Here is a 21,692-nt window from a genome sequence, read left to right as displayed (position 1 = left end):
CTTTTTGATTATATTACAAATCTAGATTAATTTCATACTAGTGTTTTAGGTTATGTTGGTGTTATTTAAGCTGTACAATGTTTCAGGAAAAAAAAAAAAAAAGCTACCTGCCCTCCCTTGTGATGTTATTGCTACTCTGAGTTCTTCCACTTACTGGTTTTAGTTCCTTTCAGGTTAACTCAAATGTCCAGCTTTCCAGGGCAATTGAACAGCTTGTTTCCCTGCCAGCAGGCACTGTTCGGATTGTAGAACTCAGGTCCGATCTGGTCCTTCATTTGATAACATTCATAGTGCACTTCATGAAGAAGATGGATTCCACGAGAACCTGACAGCTTATCCTGAAGGTCCCTGGGGGTGAGCAGATGCTGCTTGTGAAGGGCTTTTGAATAAGAAGCTAACCCACAAGACAGAAGTAAACAAATGAAAAGGGGACAAATTCAAAATGGATCAAAGGAAACACTTTTCCATCAAATGTGTGAACAAGCTACAAAACATATTTCCCATAATACTGTTAGCGAATAAATAAATGAATAAATAAATAAAATTAGCAAGATTGTAAAAGGAATAAATTTATAGATAACAAGCATATCCACAATTGTAAATAATGCCTGGCAATATTATTTTAAAGGGTCATTAAAACCTCTGGTTTCAGGGCTGAGACTAACCTTTAATAAAATATGTACAGACACTTATCTCCTGCTTTGGAGGGTATATTTGCCAAAAACACTGGTGCCTGCTAGCTGTTGTCAGAAAAGGAGAAGCCACATTGCATGGACTTTCTTTTACAGTGCTGTCTTGTCTGTACTCCTACTCCCTAAATCTGAGCAGACATTGAGATAAAATATTTGGCATTATTCAAAAAGGAACGGGTAAATCTGTAGATAACAAAAATATCCCATATCTCATTGAAAAGGAAATCAAAACCTTTGCTTACAGGGTTGTGATTCTGCACTAGATAAATCAAGATCTTCATATATATACGTTATTGTACAGCAGAAGACTCCCTAAAAGGCTCACAGATGGTCTATATATAGGCAGAGCAACTGTAACAGGACCAGTTTAAGATTAGGACATGGCTGGCTGAAGGGGAATTTCATTTTTTGCATGACATTCCCCAAACATCAGAGAACATAAAGGAAACACTAATTTGTTTCCATGGGCTTTGGCCCATAAAAACTTGTGACCAGAATCACCTGAACGATGTTCCAGCCTATTCTCCTTGCCAATGCTGCATGTCCCCTCTCACAGAGCTGTTGTGGTGACAGGCCTTACATTATTTTACATTATCTCTGATGTCATCTGATTGGTCTAATTGGAGCTGACTGGATCTCTGATCTATTAGGACTACACATCTCTGTCTTCACACCTCTCTTGGCCACAGTAGCTGCTAAAAAGAGCCTTAGGGACAACTGACATTCTTGACTGCCAGCCCAAACATCTCAGCTGGAAGGAAGACTATTTCCCAAATGACATCCCCTCCCCCATGAAGGCTTTTGGCAGTCACCCTGCTGCCATCTCCAGTCAAGAACATCTGGCTGTAGGATCAGACAGCAGCAGAGCCCTCTGACCCCTGATCCTGGCTGCCCTCTCCCTACCCCTAAAAGGGGGGCTGCCATTGTCTACCGAATTGCCTGGTGGCCTCAGGCTGATTCCCAGGACCGTCCTCCCACCTGGTGCTGGCTGGATGTAAGTCAGGGGCTGAGTGAGTGAGGCACAGAGCCAGCTACAAGGCAGCTTCCCCTGCAGGATGCTCTGGGATCCTCTCCATACACGTTGGCAGGACCAGAATCCCACTGCCCACGTTGCATAGTGCCACATGTCAGGTGGTCCCAGGCAGGGCTCTTGTCCTTGCCAAAGCATCGTCAGCCACTTAGCACTTTGTAGTGCAAAGGTGACACTGGGCCAAAGTCTGCCCTTAGTGTGTTGGTGAAAAGGCAGAACAACTACACTGAAGTCACTGCAGTCCATTTGTGTGTGACCAGGAAGGCGGTTTGCACACCTGCATTTGTATCCTTGCCACAGAGAAATTTCTGGCTTTGCATCCCCACCCAGAAAAACAAGAGACAAGGGAATTAATGTCATTTTCCAGGTGGCTCACGAAAAGCAAAATTCCCTCATCCAGCTCAGCTTGTTATCTGCTTGTTATACAAGCTGCATTTAAACAATTATATTTAAATAACCAAAAAGAAAAAAGAAAAAATCTGCTCTCAGAGTCCTAGCCACAAAGTTTCCTCCAGAGCCCTTCCCATTGTGTTTTGGAGGCCCTACACCTCCCCCTCCTCCTTGCCTTCGTTAACTGGAGTCCATCTGCTGCGTCCAGCCTGCTGCAGCTTGGGGAATCTCACGTCACTCCTGTCTCGGCTAGAGATGAGCCTGAGCTGCAGATTTTTGGACAGAGATGCCTGTGTTTGTTTCCCAGTGCGGGAGGAGGGGGTGAGTCTTCTCAACTTTGCCCCAGTTCCTTAAAAACAAAAGGCCAGCAGTGAAAGGTGGCTGTGGCTGTGGGCCTGGTGATGCCTAGCTTGGCTACCTCCTCCTCACCCCGCTCTGCACGGCCCCATCCCAGCTCTCCATGGTAATGGGTTGCTGTGTCACAGCTGGGTATCTGTGGCATCACTGCTGCAACGCTTCCATCACCAACGGGCAGCTCACAATCAAGCCAGCAGCTCTCCTCCACCCCTCCCAGGACTGCAAACGCAGGGCAGCCTCTCTGCTGTCTGTCCTGCCTGCACTGCATGGGAAATGAAGAGACGGACAGACAGGCAGCCCCCCGCGACAGGGAAGGTAAGTGACCATCAGGCAGGGAGGACAGATAGATCACCTAAGGTCCCAGCTCCAAGGGTGGAGATAGGCCAGGGGGTGAACATCTGCCCTTGTTTCCCCAGAGACTATGTACATGACGACGTCCATCTTGCCATTTTATTCCTAAAAACTGGATCTCTCGTGCAGCATGTTATCAGCACTCTTCTCATCCTAATACAAAACATAGCACCCTACCAGCTACTAGGAGGAAAATTAACTCTGTCCTAACTGAAACGAGGACAACATGGGACATGGTGTGTCCCCCCCACGTTCTTGTTTGGGGAGTCCACCCTTCTGCCCGCTCTGCTAGTCCCTGCCCTGCAGGAGGGCATGAAACAGAGGGTGAAAGCAATGCAAAGAGGGAACGAGTCTGAGAAATTGCTGTGAAGCAGATGTCTGGGAATCATTATGAGAACACTCTCAATCTTCCTGGAGCAGCTGAAAGCTTTACTGCCAACAGCGCTTGGCTGCCAGTCTCCCATTGCTGTATAAATGATGATAATGCTCTTCGCTACTCCTTCTCTACACGTTTTCCTCCTCCCCCTGGGGGTGCGATCTCCTTGGCAAGCACAAGGCTCTCGTTATATGTGAGGAGTTGTTGGCAGCAAGGGCTGGGACTGAACACAAGAGGGAGAGGGGGTAAGGTCCCTCTTAAAGCTAATAACCACCAGTGATGGGCCCCCGCTGCGGCATTTTGTGCTCATTACACAGCTACTCCGGGTGCCTTTAATAGGCAGCACTTGCCTTTTCACAAGCGCTGAGCTTTGATAGGGTTGAAGGGTCAGAAGCATCCACTGCCTGTAGGAAAAAAGCAGTGAGCCCCTCTCCTTGCAGTAGCACTGACCAGAGCCCAGAACTCAGTCCCTGGTACAAAAGTCCAAGAGGCAGCTGTCCTCTACCATGGTCCACCACTCGTCTTTGCAGGCAGCACTGTCCTGCAGCCCTCTGGTACCCAGGGTCTGTCTCAGCTTTCTGCAGAGGGTCCCTGCTCTGGGGCTTAATCCTTTTGCTTTTGGTGGCAATTAGCAGTTGCTCAAGGATCTACAGCTGCAGCTCCAAAGAGCCCACTCTGCACTGCTCCTCTGCTGACGAAGGGCTATCTACTCAGCGCTGAGAGATATTCCCGACTGCACACTCAGCAATAGGAACACAAAACAGCAGTGTTCCTGTACTTGCCTACTGTATGAGAACAGCTTTTCCACATACAGAGTTTCAGGCTGCGCTGCTTATGTTTCAGACCTGAAACCTGACAAACAATAGCAACAAATAATCAAATACCCCAGCCCTGTGCCTGGCAGACCTAGCCCAGTCCAGATGAACCACGAATTCATGGATGGCACCTCTGAAGATATGTCCTGTGTCTGGACAAGGCATAGAGAGCCATTTGAACCTTCCTTTGTAGAGGTCAGGGAGCTATTCTGACTCCCAACTATAAACTCAAGATATGGATGATCCAAGTTTGCTGTATTCTTGGATTAAAAAGCCCCAGTCTTCTCCAGAAACCTTTAATGCTCGTACACAGGTCTGTTGAGCACATGTGATAGCTCTAATTTCAGCCCTACTGAATACACAGACAATCAGTGTCAGAGCTACTGAGCAGGAACCCAGGAGAGCCACTGACCTCACCAAGTAGCAAGATAACAGAGAGCCAGCCCAAGGGCAGGCCCTGACACCCCTTCCCTCAGTAGCCCTCTCCCTGGGTCCCCAGCAGGGCCTTCCACATGGCTTTTCCTCTATTAGCCACACAGGCCTGGCAACTGGGCCCCTGGCTCCCTGTGGGATGCAGGATTGTTGGATACCAGTAGACTCTGGCATGAGTAAAAGGCAAGTGAGTGATCACTCCTTTGACTTACTCAGAAATGAGAAGCAGGCACAAGCAGGCCTGCACCAGCCAAGAAACATTTCTCTGTAAATCTCCCTGTGCCTTTTTGGTGGGATTAGTAACAGCACAGAACTGTTTTGCAACACAAATGCCCACGTATTTGTTTGGCCGCTTTCAAGCACTGGAAATAAGCAGGAGGCTTCATTACCCACAGAGAAAAGCGGACTAAATGCAATTACTGCACTTCTTTCAGATCAAAATGGTGTAGTGCAGCAAACAGATAAACCCCATGCCAAAACATTTCCTAAAGAAAGCTTTATTACAGCGAGGCCCAGTTCTCAGAGGTCTTTCATGTTCTTTGTGTTACAAAATCGTGGATTGACTTATCCAGAAGTACTTGCACTCTAGAACTGCACTGCTTCCCTTTTGTTGTGTTGTTATAAAAACTCAGGTTTCCTAAATCTCCTTAATAAAAGTTCTCAAAGGGCTGATAGGAGAAGATGGGAGAAGCCAGCCAAGTGCAGCATTCCAGGGCCAGCTCCCTCTTCACACAGGGAAAGAGTTAGAGACCCAGGTTAAAGGTCTCACTTAAGCCATCCGAGTCTGCCAGATACAAAGCTGTTTGGCTGAAGATCTACCACACCCTGTGCTCCTTTCTCCCCACACCCATGCTCTCCCCTTGCCAAGCCCATCTTTGCAGGGTGCTGACTAGGTTCTCAGCAGGGGATCTTTGTTCTCAGGGCTAAAAAAAATTATTTTCTTATGAAGCCATGGGAGCATCTCAGTTCTGGAAATTCCACGAATTCAACTCACACTGAGATTTGCAGTTAAGGAAGGACCAAAGATTAATGGTGGAGGTGCTGATTTACACACTAGTTCTATGTTTTTCTCATAGAAAAAAATCAACCAAATAAATAAATAAATAAAAAGGACAATCAAGAGACATTCCATGGGAAATTTTTTCATTAATGATAAATGGTTGACAAATTTGGTCAACAGTTAAAACACTGTTGGTCTGACAGTTATCATGAAACCGCATGGGATCAGCAGCCAGCATGCTTCATGCTGCTTCTCTCCTTCATGGGCATAGGTCCGACATAGGGCCGGACCACACTTCTGTTTGGTGTGTGGTATGGGATTGTGGATCACCTGCCCCACTGGCCCCTCTGTCACCTGTGGTTGGTGGGCCATATGAAATATCTTTAAAAGTGAGTTATGTAAGGAAGGGTGCTGATCATATGACTAAAGAAAAAAAAAAAAAGATCATCTCAGAACAGGTCTGTAATCTGCCCCTGCTGTCATGCACCAGCCTAGTAGGCCTTGTATAGCCCCTGTCCCCAGGCTCTCTGCTGACCTATTTCTCTAGTACTTATTTACTCTCTGTACCTTCTCCTGGTCTCTTCTCCTCATTGTATTCAAGAAAGTTGAGGTCAACAACAGATCTCTTTTACATTCCTTTGTCTCCCAGACAGCCATCGTTTCTACCCAAGTCTCTGAACCTCCATCTGTTCGCTCATCCCATGTGAAAGTCTGTCCCCTAACCCATTCTCTTCCTTCCCTCTTCCAGCTCCAGTCCTGCCCACACCTCATTATTTTCATCTGTTACGGGTGGGATTTAGTTCTGTAGCAGTGCTGAGAACAACTGGGGAATTCAATCTGCACGAAAGATACCCCACAAAATCAAGCGCTGTGTTAGGAAATAAGTTGGAGTTCATTTCTGAAGAGTGAAGGGCCTTCGTATCACAGATGTGTCAAAGGAAAAGTAGGTGGGTCATAAGCAGTGGTGGTGCTACATCCATCATTTTGCCTTCACATGAAAATCCTCAGCTTTGGCTGGAGCACGGAGTGGCACAGTACAGCCCAGGAGTGGGAAATAATCTGTTTTTAGATGTCTATGTTTTCCTATTGTTTGTCAAAACTCATTTCCCTTCTCTGGCTGCCTGGACCTAAATAAAGCGCACTTAAAAATACAGACAATGCATATTACACATGTTGGAGCTGCATTAGATCATCCCACGTGGCTCTGCTGCAGAAGCAGGGAGGCTGTCTGTATCCTCGGGGGTCACCTCCAGTTCTCGCTCCTCCTGCTGGACCGCCTTTCATTTCGCCCACAGGGATGTGCAGTGCTGCACAGCCACGTGGGCGCCAGAGAAAAGCAGATAAATACACACAAAGAACAGGAAAGGAGAGAGAAAGCCAGGGGAATACATCAGTGGGCTGAGCTGCCTGACAAACCTTCTGGGGACTTCACATCTTTTGTTTCAAGTAGGGGCTTTCTTTGAACGACAATGTCTAAGCTGGTTATCTAATACACAGGTGTGAAACCCTCAGCAAGAACATATAAGGTATAAAAGACAGCTCCTGCGTCCCCCAGGACTGCAACTAACAGCTGCTTTTGCAGGGCTCCTTGTGACCATTTAAGTCATAGGGCTTTTCTGCTAAGAAACAGTAAAGAAAATTCTGCTTTGTTGGGTGAAGGGAATGCTGGAGAGGTGTTTTTTTTTCATATATCCAGCACCCTTTCATGCCCCCTAGTAGTACTCAATGACTTGTCTCCCACAACATGTAAAAAATTCAGCACCGGGAGTGCAGCCCTGGGCTGAAAGGAGGCAGCCAACAAAACAGCGGAGAGGAACCAGGGAGATTTTGCCTGTGGACACCAGGAAAATGATTCCTTGTGTTGCAGGGCCAAACTGCCTTCAGCAACTGTGGGAGAAAATTGGGATTTTAGAAGTTTGCATGCTTTAGATTTCCTGGTGGTTGTGAAAAGTCAGGTTTGGCTTGATTTTTCATCAAATGGTGTCAAATTTTTTGACAAATTGAAAAAAATATATATTACAAGACGTTTAAGGCATACTTTTGGTATTTTTTAATGAAATTGAGCTTTTCCAAGATGAAAACCCTTTCATATTTTTTTTTTGTTTTGAAAACACCAAAAATCATTGGGCTTATTATGAGTGATTTTTCTAAGTGACCAATTCTGTGAAAATTTTCTTGAAATATTGGTACTACTGGGAATATATGTTTTGCTTCAGGCAGAAACTAACCAAAAACTTTTCCATTGCGAAGTTTATGTGTGATACCAGTGAGAAAGCTAAGCAGCCTCTGCTAAGACTTAAATGGACATTGCAATGAAATATGGTATTTCCAAGCTGACACTTCTCACATTAGAACAGCTGCTACAGCCCTCAAAGTACAGCCACTACAGCACCTCAGTCTACCACAAGTGTTTCAGAAAAAAAAAATAATAATAATTGTTCATTACCTATACATTGTCTGTAGGTTTTTTGTTGTTGTTATTTTTAAGCTGGAACATCATTTGTCGCACTAAAGGCATGAGCATTTTGATTTATTGCTTAATATTTGTATGTCATTCAACCAGCGTGGCTCCCAGGCTCGGGCGCTGCAGTTGATGTACAAGAGGAAAGTCACTGCCAGAGAGAGCTGTCAACACATCTCATGATCTCTGTGTCCTCAGAAAGCAGCATGCTTGTCCCTGCACCTGGCTTTTACAAGTCTCTATCATTATTCCAGCACTCCTATATGATATCCAGATTTGCCTCCACCTCCTACATGTCCAACCTCATCCCAGATTTATTACTACAAGCCAATGGGCTGATCTGCAAAGCCCATTCAAAAGTGCTGGAAAACTTTAAAGTGTTGCTGGACACTGCCTCCTCTCTCATTTAAGTTATCGACATTCTGCTGTTAACAGTTTTCATTTGGGGGTCTTTTGACCCTCTTCTTTGTTTCGTTTATCCTTACTGCAATTTTTGGCTTCCGGTGAGGTTTTAAACTCTTCTTGGCAATAAAACATAGAAATATTTCACAGCTACCCACCCACACCAAAACACTTTGTGACCCAGACGCTGATTGGGCGGATAGTGGCTTTTATTTCGTACTTCAGTGCTCCATTTGGGTATTGAGGAGAATAGTAATTCTCTGGCTAATGGAGAATAATCTGAAAGGCATGTTACATCTATACAACCCTAGGTTTGCTTTATGGTGCACATGCTCTGTCCTCCCCAACTCACATGTGGTCTCATTAACAACCTTTGCTCAAAATAATATTGTGTGATAATTTCTAGAGCTGGATCCTGGCCTGATCCATGCTGAAATCAATGTGTGTTAAGTCCAGCTCTACTTTTTCCTCTTGCCTTTCTCCTCTCCTGAGGTCTTTGCAGGCTTTTATTCAGGAGTGTAGCACTGTGCCATCCTTATGACATGGTTAGTAAAGAATCATTAGTGTTGAGGGTCTTGCTGCCTAATGACAGAGCTAGCGCCGCAGCACTTGGCATGCAAAGGATTGTCTGGGGCAGAGGACACCACGCTGGGACTAGGAAACCTGTGTTCAATTCCTCACTGAGCAGTCACAGACTTCCTTCCTTTGGCTAAATCACTTCATCTAGCGTGTGCTTCAATTCCCCATCTGTGCAGGGTGGATAATGTTTCCCCCTACCTCCAAGCAGTGCAGTCATCTAAATCTTTGCTGGTCCAGGGTATTTTGTTATCACAAAGATGGGAACAAAGATCAGAGGCTACAAACCCATAGAACCCAGAGGTCCCTTTCAATGAAATCCCTGAGTATCCTGCAAAACCCAGAGTTGGTGAATACCATAGAAGCAAAAAACAACTGATAACTAAGTGTGTCTGATCATACCACATAGGGATTACATTTCCTAAGATCTGAGAAATTACTAAATATTGCAAAAGGAAGGAAAATCTCCAACAGAGAACAAGGACTTTACTGAATTTCCTATCTTTGGTTTCCTGGGGAGCCACTTAGCTTAAGCAGATATAAAAGTTCAGTTCTTCATAGGTCTGGGGGCCAGTGAAAGCCATGAAAAAACATATAAATGGCTAGGACTTAATTTACACATTAACACCTCCCCTCTCCTAGAAACACCCACCCTTTCTGGTTTGTTTACATCATTAGTACACATCATTAATTACCACATGCTGATGGATTTCTGGTGCTGTGTCAAATGCATAGAACTTCTGTACAGTGCGAGGGCCTGATTCAGGTCCCACTGGGATCAGCAGCATCAATCTGTTGGCTTACACAGGAATTACCCACAGGAGTGGGCTAATGTACAGGGGAGAGATGATGACCTGCTTGGTTCTCAGCAGGATGAGGCCCTAGGAATCCCTTTCCTACCCAAACCCACATCCCATCAGGCAATCTCTGAATTATTGTTGGGGCTAGCTTTTTGTAACTACATGTTAATAAATACCTCTCAACTCTAGCCTCTTCTCCATAAAGTATAACAAATGTTTCACAGCTTCAGTCTCTGGACCATAAAGCATAATCCTTTGCAGTGACCTGTGTTTTCCTTGTAGTAATATTTCTCTCCTTATTGTGCCTGTCGACTTTGCCCGCACAGCCCATCAATTAACAATGGTGCCTACAAATAAGGGGTTTTTATACACCGAGTTAAAATACAGCCATCAAGCGTGGGGGTTTTGATCTCGCCTTGTGTTTCTGTACAAGTAGCATGAGGTGAAAGTGGCGGGAAAGGACGTTCTTGGGCAGGTGGGCAGCCAAGATAAAAGTCTTCATTTAACACCACTTGAATGTAAATTGTAGTGAAGCATGTTAGTGATAGAGGGGAGGTTGTGACTGATCAGATACAAGCCTTTGAGTAGTTTGCCAAACCAAACTCCTTCTAGGAATTTTTCTTCTTTCTTTTTTTGCATTCTTCTCCTCTCACCATTTTGATCACTGACATATGCCCTCATGGCTGCTATCAGGGAGTCAAAAAACTAAGCTGCCCAGGGCAGGAGTAGGAATATGGGATAGAAAGGGAGACATCAGCGTATCAAAGATACTTAAGCACAAGGACAACTTCAAGGGTTTTCTTCCAGAGATAATCACCAAACTAATACAAAGTGAAACTGAAGGTGAAGAAAGTGAGAAAGAGGACTGGGAATATTTCTGCTAGGGAGGGAAAGTTCTTTGTTATGTGAAAAAGGGGTCAGATAACAAACCTCTTACATAGCTGAAAGACCAAGCCCAAGTGATACTGGAGTTTGGCTTCCCTTCACTTCAGATGCAGACCTTGCGCTCAGACTAGATCTTGAGCTAAATTCTGACAGGAAATTATTCTGGGATTTCATGTGGTGGAGAAGTTATGTGCCACAAAACAAGCTGATATGTTGATGACAACATGAAGAGTAAAAATGTTAGATTTGGAATGAAAAACTCTGAGAAAGTGGGGTTATAAATGTCAGGTTTTGATCAAAATATAGCTCATTTTTGCTTTGATGCGTCATCATCTATCATATTGACATTAGAAGAAGTATTTTGCCATTCATTCCTTCTGGGAAAATCCAGAAGAAGACCTTGTTTAAGTTAGATTTTATTTTTTTTTTTTTTATGAAGATTTTGAATATCTCTGTATGTAATGACTAAGAACACCTGGTTATTTTGCACAAGTTACCCTATCATTGTTCTACTGCAAGTCATGGACTAAGCAAAAAGCCTCTGTGAGCTATTAATATTTTTCATGATGTTCCTATGAGAGACATATCTGAATAATAAACCTTAGCTGAGGAGGTCCATATAGATATAAATAGATACAAGATCAAGGGCCAAACTTAGGTCTCTATGAAAGTAGATATGACTTGCCAGAGTTTGGATTTGATTATTTTACAAAGATCTCATAGGTGAGCAGAAGTGATGGAAAAGGGGGATTGAGGGCTTCCACGTCACCCAGTCCACAAGTGTGACGCTAAGGAAAAAACTAAATGTCAGCTGTAGTTCAATGTCCTAGTGAAATATCTAATCCTGATCACACTTACGTTTATCGCATATTTAGTTAAAGGGGCCTGTTCTGGAAGAAGACTATGTGATTCACAGTTACATGTGTTATTTCTGAGTTGGGAGAATTTTCAATTTTCCAGTGATCGGTTGTGATAAAACACAGTATAAGGTATATAAGTATTCTGCAGTCAAACATGAAAGCTGGCACAGAGTAATGTAAACCTTACCTACCCCATGCAATAATGCTAAAAACACCTTATCAAATTTTGACCCAGAAACACACGTCACAAGATAACAAATAACTTGTTCTTGGAGAAAGGCCCAGCCCTGATTTATATCTTGCAACCCAAATAAATATAAAAAGTTTGCCAGAGCTGACCATGTAAATCTTAACCACCTCATATGGTTTCATTCTATGAAGTGAAAAATACAAGGAAGAAGGTGTTTTTACACTGTGAATGAGCTATTCAGGAAAAGTGTTATTTATTGAACTCTATGGGAGGGAAGTTAATTTCAGAAGTTATAAACATGATGAATTATAGGTAATATCTTGGAGGAATTAAATGCAATTGAAAGGAAAAAGGGTCCCTATCTTCATTTAAAAAAACAATTAGGGTTGAGCAATGTTAAACATAGGCTTACACCTGCCAGGAACTGGCTGACTGACAATCTTTGAGGCTATTGCTGATTAACCAGAGTGGGGAGCTTCTCACAATTGTTTTGTGTCTTCAGTCCTCATGGGGATTCCTTGGACAGTGCTGGGTAATATTTTCAGCCTAGGGTTGGTTTGTGACCTATTTGCTTTCACTGTTCTCCATTTCTACAGTGCAGATGATCACCTGAGAAACCTGGCAGTGTCCCTACTCCCAGATCAAGTACTTTCAAGCAGGCAGAGATAGGATAGTCCACAGCTACTGTCAGGCAGACCTGTGAGCCTCACCTGGACACATCCCCTTGTCCACCTCCACTGCTGGGCACAGACACGTTCATGCCCCCACAGGGACACCTCACACAGGCACACACACTGTGCACACATCACCTGGGTTTACGCCAGTGGGCACCAGTACATACTGGTCTTCAGACTCACAAGTGCACATATAGTGCTTATAACACTGAGAGACCCGCAGGTGTTAGTTGCAATTTTGCTGCCTTTAATAGCAACTGTCCATGGCTCCCAACACACCAAGATGTCTCAGCCTTGTATGACCTTGGTGTTGCGAGCCTATGCTAATAAATCTGAATAAGTAAAGGACAGATACAAATCTGGGTAATAGAGTTAAAAATCCCTTCTTAACTCAAACACAAAACAGATGTTTTCCATCTACCAGCAGGCCTCCATGATTATCCACACTGCCCATGCATTCCCCCCAGGCTCCCTGCCGGCCCCTTTCTCCTGGGTGATGAATATGATGCATTGCTGTAGCTAGTGTAGGGCTCAGGTTGCATTACTTCAACAGTGCTTTTGTCATGTGGGTTTGTCGTGCGTCTTTATTCAGCTGCTTGAAAGCACCTCCTGTTCTGCTTTGCTTTGCTTTGCTCCCCACAATCCCAAACTCTGCCTGCAGTCACCGCTTTGCTGGGGAGCTCGGCCCAGTCACCCATACTGAGGCTGTAATAATATTTGGCATTTTTTTCCCAGTGTGGTAAGTGATCTTTGCAGGCAGCATAGGAGCAGTAATTAATACTTGACATAGACTGCGAGAGAGAATGTTGCTGGCAGGAGCTGAGACGAGGTGTAGATGTTACACAGACCTTTGGAGCAGAGATGGGACTCAGACATGTGATGCCGCTGTTGGTGCTCCCTTGCACGGTCTTTTGACGTACCAGAAGCACACCAGCCCTTCCCACCATCCCAGCAGCTCAGAAGAGCTGCCCAGCAGGTGAAAATGGGCAGGCAGAGACCTTCATGTACACTACAATCGCAAGCCCCGTATTTTTTACTGTATAACAATGAGTTCTCATACAGCTCTGATGAACTTCTGTGTGGAAAACCATCACTGCAAGCATAACTGTACAGTCCACAGAAAGCTTTGGCAGCTTTGTTGGTGGGACATCCTCACAGGCAGCACTCACTGGGACCTGTCTGGCTAGTCCATGACTGCAGACAACAGGACATCTTCACCTGCTGAAGGGGAGGAAATCTCTTGAACTGTGTATCTGGGTTCAAAATGACGCAGACAAAAAGATAACACTGAGCTAAACAATAATCTGGCAAGAAGCTCTCAAAATTGGGCTTACTTATTTATTTTTAATTAAAAAAAAAAAAAAAACTTTTTTTCTTTCTCTCTATCTGGAACAAATTGAGAGCAGTTCAATCTTATAATTGCATTTCCACAACATTGTGCCAAGGCAATCAGAGTTGTCAGGACCAAGCTGTCTTCTTTAAGAGTTAAATTTTATTACTGAGCTTGCTTGGAAGTCAGCTGCATGAACTCCAATTTATCCCTTGGATCCACATAGCACAGCCTCAGCGTGAACCTCCTGGTTGCTCCACATAGAGAACCCTGTCGGCAGGCTGATTAGAATAATATGTGCAAAGATAGCACCAAAATTCAATTAAAATGACACTTTTTGTTGGAAACAGACTAGGGAGAGCAACTCACATCTCAAAGCCAACTTGCATCACTGGGCCAGAAAGCAGTGTTTTACAGGAAAGGCCTGTTGTGGGGATTGCGTGACTTGGACAGTTGACTGGAAGATATGGGGGTCTAAAATCTGGTATTTAAAGAACATTTGCTACCAAATTCATATTTGGCTTTTAAACGCTGTCATTGTCTTCTTCCCCATTTTTCCCCTCAAATTCTTTGGAACCTAAGGAGTAATCTTAAGTGACCTTTAACCACAAAACCTTGGCTGGTGTTATAGCCACTGCCTTCAGAAGGGTCAAAGGCAGTTGGATGTAAACCAGATCCTAGAGCTCTGACCACACCATACCTAGCAACTTCTAAAGAGAGTCCAAGGAAAAGTAAAGACTGAACACGCTCTTCTCCAAATAGAAATTCCCTCCAGGGCAGGATTTAGGACAGAAAATTTTCCATTGCTACAGCCTGAATTGGACATGTCCAGCAAATACTTAGGACTTCAGCGTGGCTTTCTGACTTCAGCTGAACTGAAGTTGATCAGTGCTATTATCCTGGGGATTTCTGAGATTTTTTTTTCTTTCCTAGCACCAAGTCCAAAGAAATGAGTAACATTCACATTTAAAAAGGAAACAAACAACACAAAAAAAAAAAAAAAAAAAAAAAGAACGTGAACATCTGGAAGTCAGTCCTCACAAATGGCTGCGTATAATCAGGATTAAGCCATTACTGTGTCTTGCTTCTTAAATGATGGAAAACTGTATTGTTCTGAATTAATGTTGTCTCTGCTAAGAACCTGCTACAGGCAGAGAAGAAAAGAAAGCTTTGCTTGAACAGCAGTGGCAGAAGAATTTCAGCTTTTTAAAACCTCAGGTTTCCCCTGCGTAAACCATTTGAACACTGGAATGTAAAGTAGTGATGAAAAATGAAAGCCATGTCAGCCCAGAAAGCGATATATTAAAGCAAAGTGTTTAGAAGTCAAAGGCCCTTAAATAAATCTAAAATACATACTTTATTTTAAGCCCTAAATCTGCTGCTGCTAATCCTCATCTTTAAAACCAGAAACCTATTTTACCGGAAAGCTAGCTGAAGCAGAGTGGAATTTGACGTGACTAGCTCAACAGTAAGTTATTAACTTTGATATTTGTTTTGTCCATCACTACCAGCATCATATCTCTGATGTATTTCAAAATGACTCTAGTTCTTTATGGCATGCCAGTGAAAAGAATGAACCAACAGCCCAGCTCCCTATCCGCTGCTGCAGTAAATGCAGAAGTTGTAGGTTGTATTCTACCTGGCCCCCATTCCCTTTGCTGACAACAGTCAGCATTCACGCTTTGTCTTTTCATCAAATTGTGCACACGTTTAATCTTGCGCCAGTCATGGGGCTGGCAATCCTCCTTGTCACCCTTTTACAGTGGAAGGAATTGGAAAAGGGAGGTTCAGTGAGCTGCTCAGGGCCACAGAAAGACGTGATGCTATAATGAATGTTGGGAAGCAGAGGTGACGTGGTCTCATGGGTATGGCACACCCCACTGGGGCCTGGAAATCTGCAGCAGAGAAGTGATGGGACTTAATGTGATCTCTCCTCTTCTCTGAGCACCAGTTTCCCTTCATGCTGGCATCTTCCTTATCTGGGAGCCCTTGAACAAGAGGGATCAGCAGAAGATGATGTAGCACTGGGTAACTTTCCCTTAAGTGCCTCTGGGTACTTCTGCTTAAAAAGATGTGTTGCAGTGAGGATAGCCAGTTTGAGTTCTTACTCAGGGATTTGTAAATTCTCTCCCCTGTTGTGTGAGCGGCATACAGGGAAAATGCCCATGTTGCTTTGAGATTCTGGTACATGAATTCTGGGCTGCTCTGTGCTCAGCAACAATAGCATGAACCATCAGCTGGGGTCTCCTGTGGAGGCTGACTCCTGAAGGAAGAGGTTTCCCAGAGGTTGTGTCTGTCACCTGCTATGTGACAGGTATAAATCCGTGTTCACTGAGAAAACACATGTTGGCTGTTTGTTAGCTCTGGCTGTACCCAGGGCCACGGGCTGCCCTTGCTGCAGTGGGGAAGAGAGAGCAGGAGGAGGCGCCTTGAGCAGAGCTGCACAGAGCAGTGCCAGGTCTTTCATTTCCTCTTTCTTCCTTCTTTGAATAGAAAATCCCATTGTTTTAGGTTAAAATCTGAAAATTCCCAAGAAGTTTAGTGGGATGGGACTAATTAGTCAACATGGACATAATCTGGTCTACACAAGCAGTGCCTAACTCCTAACACGTTGCTAATGAATAGCGCTGACCAATAAATGAAACAAGGCAAAGTTTTCTCCTGCCAAGTAATACATTTTTCTGCCAAAAAATATGTGAAGGAAAATAATCCAAATAGTTCTGTTGACTTTCAGTCCCAGGTTTTGATTTTCACTTTGTTTTTAAACTTCTCTGATCTTTCTGAGAGGGAGGCAGAGGGACAAAAGCTCATATGCCTCTCATTTTTCCCATAGGTAAAGGAGGCAGAGAGAAGAGAAATGGAAGAAAAATGCCAGTTTTCTTGTCTCCCCCCATATTTATTTATCCACCTTTATTTATTTACCTATCTCTACCTATTATCTACCTATTTATTTACCACTTTTCTGAGCTGGGACCACTGTGGTAGAAAAAGAGTAGGAAATGTGTAAAATGAGGAAGAAGCAGAGGATTCTTTCTTCTATCTCCTCATGTTTGTGCAGTTTTTTTTTGTTTTGTTTTGTTTTTTTTCCAAGAAGGTAAGACAGAGAATACTAAAAACTCACAACTTCAGATACTGAAAGGCCAAATCCAGTCAAAGAATTGGAAGGTAAAACTGAATGAAAATGGTTCTGTGCTGAATTTTTATTTACTGAGAATATTTACTGGAATGAAACACTTGCAAAAAAAAATGTTTCAAAATAAAACGCATACTCCATTGATAGGAGAATATAATTGATAAAGGAAGGATACAAAAAGAGAATAAACAGGGAAGTATAAAATGCAGAAACAATTTCAGAGCCTAATTCTAGAATCTGTGATGTTTCCTGTAACAAAATAGGAAAGCTAGAAATACCTATCAGTCTAAACCTTCAAGACACTGATTTTCTCAGCACCTTGTCATTTCTGCTGGGGCAAAGGATCTTCAGTACCCTGCAGCATCTTGCCCTGACTCTCATATGTCAGGTGTGAAATTTCCCCAAGTTCCCTCCATATGGAACTACAACACCCTGGTCATAAAAAAGCTGCTCCTTGTCTCCAGCCTTGCTGTGTCACTTGCTATAAACATGTATGACGAATGAGTGTTAATGCTGTTTGAGAAATTTAGTGACCCCCAGTCAAGCTGTGAAAATGACAAACCTTGGAATAAAATAAACCAACATATAATCCTTGCCACTGTTGCTTTTGTTATAACCAAGGGAGTCTTCAAAATATATTTCCAAGTATGTTTCCCAACCCCTCAGCTCCAGAGATTTGTTTTACAAGTCTTGGCTACAAATCACAGCCCTCCAACCAAGGATGCTAATGGTCTATTCTATATTGAGCCTTCATATCCATATGTCTGAGTCCCTGTAGCGTACACCATGCAAGCAATGCTCTATGTAGTTAGAGAAGCCTGAGACATTCTTTGACGTGACCGTGATATGACTGAAATGACTTTTCTGTGCTTGAACCAGCCATACTGATATTTTCCATGCTGGGGAGATAAATTTTAGTTAAGGATGGTATTTCTATTCTGAAAAGAAATAAGGGTGGCTTTGATCTGAAATTTCTCATCCAGTTCACAAAATATGAGGATAGGGGAATAAATGGATGACTTAGAAACTCTTACCAGAAGCCCATTTTGTCAGCTAGCATCTTTCTGCTTGAAGGCAAGGTCTTGAAAATGGGCTGACCGCTTGCCACTGGGAAGCACTTTTTGGTGCTCTCAGGAAGTCCTTGCCTGCTTTGGCAAGCCAGGAGTTGCTGAAACACTTCATTTCCCTTATACTGAGCAGGGACTCCCATCATATCACATTCTTGTCTGAGAGATTTTGCCTGCACAAAGCATGTGTGGATGCCACCCTAGGGAGGGAGGAGGGGAGCCAGACTTCTCCATGACGGCTCCCTGGCTTCCCTGCCATGCTCTGGCTCATGTTGGGCCAACCAGGCAGGCTTTCTGGCCCCTTTCCCAAGGAGTCTTTCTCTGGTGGATCAGACTGAATTGTTTCTTTTTGGGAGGTCTTCGTAATCAAGCACCACTGGAGGACTTGAAACAAAACAGCGAGATTTTGTGGTCTCCCGGTGACCTCTGCATGGAGAAAATGCACAACCTTCCTTATCCTCACCCTGTACACAGCATTGGCAGCTCTCATGCCAGCTTCTGTGGAGCTGAAATCACTCTTTTGTTCTCTGCTTGTACAGCTGTTTAGCAGCCCCAGGCACCACAGCAGTGCAAGGACTAAGCACTAAGCCACATTAATACACTTTCCCACCCAGTTGAGCTTCCCTAAAATCCCTTTTCCAGAAGAAACTGCTGTCTTCTCCATCCACTTTCCTAGCAACCTATTTCAGAGAGCTGAAGTCCTGTCCTGGCTTCTCCCTTGCAAGCTGCCTCCCTCCATCAGGAGCCGTGTGCTGGGTCTATACTGATCCCACTCAGTCTACAGGGGGCAACGGGAGTGAGGGCCCTCCTTGGGTTAGTTATTTTTTTTCAGCAGTAGACAGGGAAAAAAAAAATCCTCTTGGAGAATACAATGGGAAAAATGAGCTCAATACATATCACTTAACTCCCCTCCCTGCTCCCATGCATTCCTGGTCTGAGCCAGGGGAGCAAGAGCATTAGAATATAACCCAAAGCACCCGCTTTTTTTTTTACTGTTGCTTTCTTTTAGATATTTTTTGAAGGAGATGTTGCAGGTGGCCTTCTCAATACATTGACCGCGTATAACGGACTTTTCCCCTTCACACTTTCAGAAAGGAATCGATAGTCCTCTGGAGGGCTGGTATAATTCAGCTGTAAACATTTCAACCTTCCGATCAAGATGGGAACAGCAGTATGTGACTCAGACACCACCATCCTGAGCAGTCAAGGAAGACTTTATGAGTTAGTGCAGCTGAGCTCCATAAGCAATGAGCAGTGTGTCAGCAGAAAGCAGGATCAAATCAGAAACAGCAAACAAAGGGACAGAGAAGAAAACGATCACATTTGTAACTGATGCCAAGCTTTGGACTCTGAGCTGTCACCTCCAGCCTCCCATGCGTGGTGGCAATGCACCTGACGCTACCAAACAAAAGGACAGTCTGGCCTGTGCTCCCCTGCGCAGCACAGCGCACGTGCTGTAGGCGTGTAACACTCTGCAGAACCGCTAAGTATTGGCAACGAGAGGGAACATCTTGTCTTTTCCAGCTGTAACTCTTGCAAATCCATGGGAAACTTTCCTTCTCAAACATCTCTCTTGGTCGGCTATAGTTTTTCTTGCTGGCTGGTTTACATTTCTGTGTGCAGATAGTTCCAAAGCTGCTGCTTTAGCTACCCTCCATTTTGGTATCAAGCCACATATTTTAAACCCTCTAATATTTGTAATTAATATAAACACGGGTCGCACATGTATTTATATGTGCTAAATGCCAAATTGGCGCGTGTCCTCCTGGCTCAGACGGGGCCTGGAGACTTCCCTGCGGGTGTCCCTGCGGGTTGAAGGGATCGCTTCCATCTCAAACAACTCCTGGACCGGCTCCTGGACAGGCTCCTGGACAGCCTCACAGCACCTGCGCTTTGTCAAAAAGGGACCTCAGGACCATGTGCTGGCACTTAGGTGGTGGCTGTGAAGCGGGGAGCGAGCGCTGCCTCCTGTCCCCTGCCCCACCACTGCCTCAGTGCTGGCAGGTGGCGCAGCCTCAAGGCCTGCAGGCACTGGCCCACTGTAGGCCGGCTCCCAAGCCCCTGTCACCTCCCGTATACAACATCAATGTGTGCCCATTGCCAAGGCCACAACTGCTCTGCCTGCACTGGGGTGCAGCCTAACACCCCAAACAGATAAGAAATTGGCCCTATCTCTTGCTGTCTCCCTCTTTCTCTGTCCTTCTCAGGCTTCCCCCACCAAAGTGCCCGAGCACCTCCCAGACCAAACAGCTGTCTGACAAGCCTTCTCCCCGGGGCTCCTAGGTTTTGGATGCTTTCGGATCCACTTCCTCATTCTGCATTGCTCCCCACATATCATCTCTGAGCAGCAGACTCTCTGGATCCGGCACTTGAGCAGTAAGTGACAGAGGAGTTGATTGCAAACAGATCTTTTCAGTATGTGTACATGAAACACATACTTATGTATGGAACTGGACTGGAAGACTGGAAATCTTAAAATTATTTTTTTTAATATATTTCCTTATGTTTTTCCTACTAATTTCATGTTCCTTTTTTTAGCTGTGCTTGCAACATATTTGGAACCTGCGCTCCTAAGTCACATGGATGAATTATTGCTTTGCTTTTTCTGGGAAACTAATACTATCGAACGGTCACTCCAGTGTACGTCACAAGCACTACTGGCAGGGAATATGTAGGTACTTCAGATTTATGTGGCTGTAACTGAAAGCAGAACTTGGCCATATTCTGCCTGACTAATGAAAAGACATAGCCACAAAGGGCTTTTGTATGAACCTGGCTCCTAGAAGTTATGGCAATAAAAGAAGCAATGCTATCATTTGTTAATTCTAATTATTTCAAGAGTCAGCCATGGAAGGCTGTTCTTAAAGGGATGTGCTGAACAAAAATGTATAAATAGAAAATAGCAGTTCTTTTACCAGCAGAATAAGGACAATATCGACTCCTCCAGGAATTTGTATCATGCTCATCAGCATGTGGTTTGAATACCACAGGTTCTTCTATACAGAAAGAATATGTGTTTCTCTTCCAAAGTCCTTGGAATAAGCCTTTCTTCTTGTCTGTAGAATTTCTGTAGCAAACTCCTATTACTCAAGTCAATTGTACATAAGCACAAGGAGGTATTATGGTGGTAACGCCACATCTCTGTCACCCGCACATAGAAATGCCACCAGCCAGGCCGTAATACTCATTGCTCAGTGAGAGATGGCCAGTAGCCCACAGTCAACAGGAATCAGAAGCAAGAGAGCAAGCAGATTTCTTTTTTTTTTTTTAAGTACAGTTCTCCTGTAGAGCCCTAGGTCTTTTCTCACAGGTTTGATCAGTATCCAAGCCTTATCCATCTCCTGTTCATGTTGTCTTACAGATGGTAATAGCAGTCATTTACCCTTTTGTGTCTGTCAATCACCAATTAACAGTATTTCAGGTCTAAGTCATCTGCCCATTAACAGCTCCAAAAGGGAATAAAATGTTTCACTTAAATGCCCCGTACAACTGTTATATCTTGTTCATTTCTTGAATGTGTGTGCTTGCATTCAAGTTAATTTAGGGCTGATGAGAAGTATCATAGTGACAAGCCCAAAGTTCAGCACACATTCTCCTTGTCTTCATCATGAGGAAACGTGAAATCTTCCAGTTGCCCATGAATCTATGTGGCTCATTTACCCGATGTGGGGTTTCTTCCCTTGCATCCTCTCCCTGGGGAAAGTTGTGTGCACAAACCCAATGTGTTTGGGTAGTAGTTTTCTGAGGACATGAATTTTTGCAGCCAATCATGCTGCATATGTTGTCAGTTCTCTCTGAAATTTCTCCTCCCCTACATTTTCTGAATCCACTGGTCGCTTTCAGTCACATTTGACAAAGTGGGAGAGACATC

General features: G+C 44.1%; 1 long non-coding RNA gene across 1 annotated transcript; it reads left to right on the top strand.

The window, feature by feature from the left end:
* The first annotated feature begins 605 nt into the window (after positions 1-605).
* Positions 606-20,756, top strand: LOC121073367. Its single transcript, XR_005821648.1, has 3 exons — positions 606-2,784; positions 18,913-20,197; positions 20,360-20,756. It is a non-coding gene; the product is annotated as an uncharacterized LOC121073367 (long non-coding RNA).
* Positions 20,757-21,692: the final 936 nt, after the last annotated feature.

The sequence above is a fragment of the Cygnus olor genome, chromosome 7 (assembly GCF_009769625.2).
Source record: "Cygnus olor isolate bCygOlo1 chromosome 7, bCygOlo1.pri.v2, whole genome shotgun sequence".
NCBI classification, from domain to species: domain Eukaryota; kingdom Metazoa; phylum Chordata; class Aves; order Anseriformes; family Anatidae; genus Cygnus; species Cygnus olor.
This window is presented reverse-complemented; position numbering and strand designations above follow the sequence as displayed.